The 7,424-nt window shown below is 36.8% G+C and overlaps 1 pseudogene; it reads left to right on the forward strand.

Moving 5' to 3' along the window:
* The first annotated feature begins 2,673 nt into the window (after window positions 1–2,673).
* Window positions 2,674–6,402, forward strand: LOC113759649 (annotated as a pseudogene).
* Window positions 6,403–7,424: the final 1,022 nt, after the last annotated feature.

Raw genomic sequence — 7,424 nt, forward strand, 5'->3', positions numbered from 1 at the left:
GTCTTGGATTCTTATCGTAAACAGACTGGTACGAGCAGAATTTCTAGTAGTCTTTGGCTGCTTTCACGCAAATGCTCTGCCGCGCAAATGGAGAGTCTCACAAAGGTTTATGATACTTTCACATTCTTTTCAACATTTTAAACACTCTGTAATAATTTCAGATCAAACATGTATAAATTTGACAAAATACATAATAAAAGTGTGCAGGGAGTTTTTTGAAATGCGCACACATTTGGATACAACATTGCTTCAATTATTATTTTTCTTGGATAATAACACGTTGTCAAAACTGTTCTTCTATAGTTTCAATTACTTTTTCATCTCATATACATACATTAAAAAAGTGCTACAATAATTATTTAAAATACTGTTTCAAATGATACCATATCCAAACATTACACAGCCTTTATTTTACTTCTAGCCAAAAGTTTGCTAAAAGAAATTAGAGCAACTTTCTTTTCTTTTTCTTGAAAGAGTGGTACTACTATAGGTTTCATAGCGCAATGAATCTTCTGTCCCACAAAACAAAATATAATATTTATGAAGAAGAAATAATAATATAATAAAAAAAGAGATAGAGCGTTGTGGTTCTACAGTCATTTTTAATTAATCGCCTCACAGGACAATTTCTTGTCAGTTTGTCCTTCCCTTGATCACCACCAAAGGAAAGCAATATTGGTTAATTTCCTTACCAACCACCATTGCTTTTTCTTTTTCTTTTTTATTTTGCTTTTGTTTTGTTGGTTTGAAAAATTCATCCACCAAGTCTATCTTTCCATCAAGCTGCGTGCTTCATTTTAGATTTTCCTTTCAATGCGAAATGCACTGAACATTTAATAATCTTTGTCGGGGATGTTCATTTACGACATCTTTTTTTTTTGGTCCAATAATTCTTTCCTGAGAAAAGTCATTTAATTTTTTCCCTCGATCTTGATCTACTTGAAAACATTCATATGGAACTATTGGCCTACTGATGGCAGCCTCTATGCAGCAAATATACTGACAAACAATAAGCATGAACGTCTAATTTAATGTAAAACTAGTCAGTGAAATTATGGGGGAACTTTGGGTAAGACAAGAAACTCATGCATAATAAAATCTAAAGAAAGAATAAAGGAGGAAATCTACTCTTCCTTTTCCATTTTTTTTTCTCTTTTCAAGTCCATTTTCCATTTAAATATGGACTCAAAGTGATAATCAGTTGCATAGGTACTCATTAGCACAAAAACCTGTCAATCCCCAAGTTGGACATGTATTAACAACTTTAGCTATCAGTTTTGTTTTTATTGGATCATTGCAATATACAGACACACACATACATACGTACGTACAGTTAATTCGATGATAGCGCATACATTAGAGGGTATAAATGTTGACCAACTAATTTCAATTTGGACTTAAATAATAATTCTTGTATATGTGACATAAATTCATGTTTTCTAATTTATACACCATGAGTGTAAAAAATATATTTTTTTTTTTAAAAAAGAAAAAAAAAAGGCTTCCCCATGAACATGACTGATCTTCACTTGCTTTCCTTAAACAATCGAAGGAAACTTGATAGTACTTTGTTGGTAGAACTTCTGTGTATTCTGTGGAACAATAACGAATTTTGATCATATATTCTACACCAAACCTTCCCCAGCATCAGTCTTCATCACCACAAAGTTGAGAGGTAGGGAAGCTTCATCCAGTACTGACTGCTAAGGCCGATATCATTCGACGGTAAGCTTCACTCATCTTCAATTTGTTTTTCATTATCAAATTTTGCAATTTTGATGAATTTTAGCCAAAGATGAAATTTTATTACGATCATCGATCAAGTTTTACAAGAGGAAAACCTCAATTATATCAAGAACTACTATTTTACTAATACAGTTCTAATCATCTTTAGCATGGTCAGTGGTAAAAAGTTAAAATCCGTATCTGCAATTGATTTACCCCAAATCCGTATCTGGTTTGAACATTGGTTTTCAAACTCTTGACGCTTGAAATGAACTGAATTTCGATTCACTTCAGAAACTTGTTCTTTGTCTGTTGATATGATGATTTTAATGTATTTGTTATTGGATTTATACATGATTGCAAAGAGTTAAAATAACAACAATAACAATGATGAAAAGTAGGGGAAAAATTACTATTAACAGTGTAGTTCTTATATTTTTCACTAATTCTCCTGTCTTCTATTGTTTCAAAGGTTTTGTGCTGACTATTCTCAATTTTTAAACGTCTAAGCAGGTCTTTAGTCCATTTAATAGGTTTTATACTGAATTTAGAATTCATAAAATATCTATACCAATAATGAAAATATAAAAATGTTCAAAGAAATATGTGAAAGAAAAAAACTTCCCTGATTTTTGGTTGGGTTCTCCATTTTTTCTTTCCTGAAAGTTCATTTTTCATTTTAATAGAGGCTCGAAATTCTATCCTATGTGTATGTATTAATTGGCAAACAACTATGGCTTCCAATTCCTTTTTTTACTAATTCATTATAATTAAAAAAAAAGGATCCTGCACAGCAAGAACTAAAGCCACACCCAGTGAACTGATTCATGTTCTCTATTTCAGCTTGGCTTTCTCAAACAAAATTAACTATTCTCAGTGATTGCAGGTTTCTTTCTCTCGTTGGTTCCCTTGTGCAAGTTTCTTTCACTTTTACCTCCGCCTGGAGATATGGCTGCTGCCTTAGTGGGAGGCTCACTCCTTTCCGCTTTCCTTCAAGTGCTATTTGATAGGATGGCTAGACCAGAATTCCTGAATTTGTTTCGTAATAGAAAGGCTGATGATGATCTCCTCAAGAAGCTCAAGACGAGCTTACTGACTGTTGGAGCGGTGCTTGATGATGCAGAGAACAAGGAAATACGGAACCAATCGGTCAGGAAATGGCTTGAAGAGCTTCATGATACATTTTATCAAGCAGAGGATCTACTGGACAAAATCAACACTGAAGCTCTGCGAATTAAGGTAGAAAGCGAGTACCAAAGCTCAACCAGCAGATTATGCCTTGAAAGGATTCTGCCTTGTACATCTTCAGGTAATAGATTCCTTAAGAGGATTATGCCTGAGATTGAAACGATAGTGGTGAGCCTGGAGGGATGTATACAACAAATTACCCCCTTGGGTTTGCAAGTTGTTCAATCCAGAATACAATCACAGCAACGATTCGAAACACCTTTGGTTGATGAGACTACTATTTTTGGGAGAGATGCTGATAAAGAGAAGATAATTCAAATGTTGCTTTCTGAGGATGCAAATAGAGACAATATCACTGTAGTTCCAATAGTTGGAATGGGTGGGCTTGGTAAGACCACTTTAGCTCGAATGGTTTACAAAGATTTGAGGGTGGAACTGAGTTTTCCCACTAGGGCATGGGTCTGTGTATCAGAAGAATATGATGCTACTAGGATAACAAAGGAACTCCTAAGGGAACTCAATATTTCTTTTCATGACGGCGAGAAATTGTTTTCCCTTCAAGGAAAGCTACAAGATGGCCTAACCGATAAAAAGCTTCTTCTTGTTCTAGATGATGTTTGGAATCGTAGCTACACTGATTGGGATTATTTAAGGACCCCTTTCAAAGGTGGATTACAAGGAAGTAAGATCATTGTTACAACACAAGATCTCCGTGTTGCAAGGACGATGGGTAAAAAAGAATCAATTCACCATTTGGATTTGATATGAACTGAAGATTGTTGGTCTCTATTCCAAACACATGCATTTGAAATGAGAAATGACAATCACAATCCAGAACTTGAAGAAATCGGAAAGAAAATTGTGAAGAAGTGTGGAGGGTTGCCTTTGGCTGTAAAAACAATTGCAGGTATTTTGCGTTCCAAAACCACCAGTGAAGAGTGGGAAGAGATTTCTACAAGTGAAGAGTGGACTCAAATTGATAATCAAAATGGACCTATACCAGCGTTGAGATTAAGCTACATTCACCTTCCTTCCGGTCTTAAAAGGTGCTTTGCTTATTGTGCTATGTTCCACAAAGATTACCAGTTTAGAAAAGAGGAAATAATTCAGCTATGGCAAGCTAATGATCTTTTAGAGTACTTTGAAGAAAATAAAACAATTGAAAACAAGGGTGAGAAGTGCTTTAATGATCTGAGAATGAGATTATTGTTTCAGCAGTCAACTGAAAATCTTTTTACCATGCATGACCTTGTCAATGATTTGGCTAGGTTTGTTTTCGGAAAATATTGTCTTAGGTTGGAAGATCATCAGGAGGAAGATGCTGCAATATCTAGAGTAAGAAACTTTTCATACCATCCTAGTTACTATGACACATTTCATAAATTTTATCTCTTGAGGGATACCAAGAATCTAAGAACATTTTTACCATTGAGAAGGGGTCAATTTTCTGATATTAGTTGTAAACTAAGCAACAAATTCTTGGAGGATACCTTGCCCGAGTTCATTTCTTTGAGGGTTCTATCCTTGCCCAATTATGATAACATCGTTAAGTTACCAGACTCATATATTCGTTTGAAACAACTTCGGTTTCTGGATCTTTCTTCTACAAACATAGAAAAGCTACAGGATTGGATATGTACCTTGTATAATCTTCAAACCCTATTGTTGTCAAACTGCAACAAACTTAAAGAGTTGCCAGCAAATCTTGCAAAGTTAATTAACTTGTGTTACCTGGATATTAGTGGAATTCAGTTGAAGAAAATGGCACCACAAATGGGCAGACTGAGAAAACTTCAAGTCCTGACTACTTTTATAGTGGGCAAGGATAGTGATTCGACAATTGAGGAGTTGGGCAAACTTCCTATGCTTCGTGGCAGGCTGTTGATTTCTGGGCTGGAAAATGTTTCTAGTGGTAGGGATGCATCTATGGCGAACATAAAGGGCAAGAAACACCTTGAAGAGTTAATTCTCAAGTGGAATGAAGATAATTATTTACAAGCCGTAGAAGATGTACTTGATAATTTACAACCTGATTCAAGGATAAAGCGTCTTAATATCACAAGATATTGCGGGGCAACATTTCCAAATTGGCTGGGCAGCCCTACATTAAGCCATTTGGAATCCTTGAGCCTGTCTGGTTGTGAATATTGTTTTTTTTTGCCTGCACTTGGGCAGCTAAAGTCCTTGCAATCACTTGAAATTGTTCAAATGAGCTGCATATTAGCCTTGACAGCAGAGTTCTATGGAGATATCAGTGCAACTAGACCGTTCCCATCTCTCAAGAAGTTGAGAATTGAGAAGATGCCAGAGTGGGAGAAGTGGCACATACCACAATGTGACGTTTTCTGTAGCCTGGAAGAGCTGTGTATAATTGATTGTCCCAAGCTAATCGGAGAGTTTCCCAAACAATTGTCATCACTGAGAAGACTCGAGATATCTGGATGTGACAAACTCGTGATTCAGAATGGCCGATTTAATATCTTCAGAGGAGACATTCAACTGTCATCCCTTCATGAATTGAAGATTTCACATCTAAAGGATTTGAAATTGTTGTCCCCAGAACTCTGCAAGTTAACCAGTCTTGAGGAGTTGGAAATACAGGATTGTGGGTCTCTTTTACCCTTTCCGGTGAATTACCTACCTGCCTCACTTAAATCGCTTGAATGTTATAGATGTGACAAATTTGACTTAAAGAGTCAAAGCTGGCAGGGTAGGAACCTGGAGCTTTTGACATTACATCATTGTCAATCTCTCAAAGTCGTCTTGCTTGGCTCATTTCCTATGCTGAAACGTCTTTCCATTAACCACTGCAAGAGTATTGAGATGCTCTTAGTTCCTCCATGCGGGATTGGGGATCAAAGCAGTCTGACTTCACTGCAATCCTTAATGCCTTTTCCAGAGGGAGGATTGCCAGCCCCCAACGTCACCGAAATTAGTCTCTCGTTTTGCGAGAAGCTCAAGGGACTGCCGGAACGGATGGAATCCCTCCTCCCATCTCTTCTACATCTGAATTTGTTCAGTTGCCCGGAACTTGAGTGCTTCCCAAAAGGGGGTTTGCCGTCCAGCCTACAATCCCTCGACATCTCCAATTGCAAAAAGGTCATGAGCTGCCGACGAGAGTGGGGTTTGGAGAAACTCCCTTCTCTCATAAATTTGAGCATCGGTGGTACTGATGAAATAGAGCTATTTCCAGAGAAAGACTGGCTGTTGCCTTCTAATCTCAAAACTCTCTTATTGATGGACCATAAGAATCTGAAAATGCTAAACTATTCTGGTCTACGACATCTCACCTCTCTTCAACTGCTATATATCAGAAACTGCACTCGACTTCAGTCCCTACCAGAAGAGGGACTGCCTGCCTTTCTTTCCAATCTGGAAATCAGGGCGTGTCCACTGCTGAAACCAAGGTTAGAATGGGAGAAAGGTCAAGATTGGCCCAAAGTTGCGCACATCTCTTGTGTAATAGTTGATTTGAAGCTAGTTCCTTGATGGTAACGCCTGTTACTGCTCAGGGCTTGCCTCCCAAAGTTACAAATCCTCAATTATCATCCATTTAAATAATTTAAGGTACTTCTTTTTCCTGTCTTTTTTAAGATTTTTATTCTCTAGCAATGTTATCAATCAAGTCCTCCCAAATACTGGCTACCTCTCTTTTATCTTTTGCTCTGGTTATAATAGGAATTTCACGTTCTGAATAAATGGAGGAATGGAACGATTAGTTTTTGGGGTCTTAGTCGTAAGTCGTAACTGATACAAGTCAGGTTGGTTACTATAGGCATTCCTCAATCTTTTTTCCTTTTGCCCTTTTGCTTGGCAATCTGATAAATAAGCATGAACATCTATGCACATTTAGCATTCCCAGTATTGTTTTTACCAATTGTTAAAAAAATGGTCAATACATTTGTTTCAACCTACATTGCAGATTTCCATCAACTAAGCCACCAACTGAGATGGATAGATGCTTTCTTCAATCAGCGATGCTGATGCAAAAGAAAAAAAAAATGAAAAAAAAACCTTAAATATTTTGTAAGGAGTCTATAATTGTCAAACTAGTCTTAAAAAGCTAAAATTTTTCTCTGTGCATGCTTGTATTTTAAGAAGCAATCCTCTGGTGCTCTAATGTTATCATATGCTGATATATCTGCCAGGAGAAGAATTGCTGTCTCCCTGTCCGGGGACACATTTCATAATTTCTCTTGGCTTCAGCCATTGCCAGGAATGGGGCTAGCTACCTCTTTCTATATGGCCAAAATCAAAATCTGCCGTTGCTGATACTAATTGAGAAAGAGGGAAGAAGATGATTGGTACAAGTTAGTTACATTTCCTTGATGTCAATGATGAACTCATAGTGTGATCAGTTATGCACTCTCATTTGTTTGAAGGTAAATTTTTTTTTTTTCTGCACATTGTAGTAATTCGCTTCTCATTGTATTTCCCTGACAATTGTTAGAAGCATTAAAGATCTGTGCTTTCCTTTATACATTTGCGGGGAACTCTTACAATAGCTTTGA

The sequence above is a fragment of the Coffea eugenioides genome, chromosome 2, assembly GCF_003713205.1.
Source record: "Coffea eugenioides isolate CCC68of chromosome 2, Ceug_1.0, whole genome shotgun sequence".
NCBI lineage: Eukaryota > Viridiplantae > Streptophyta > Magnoliopsida > Gentianales > Rubiaceae > Coffea > Coffea eugenioides.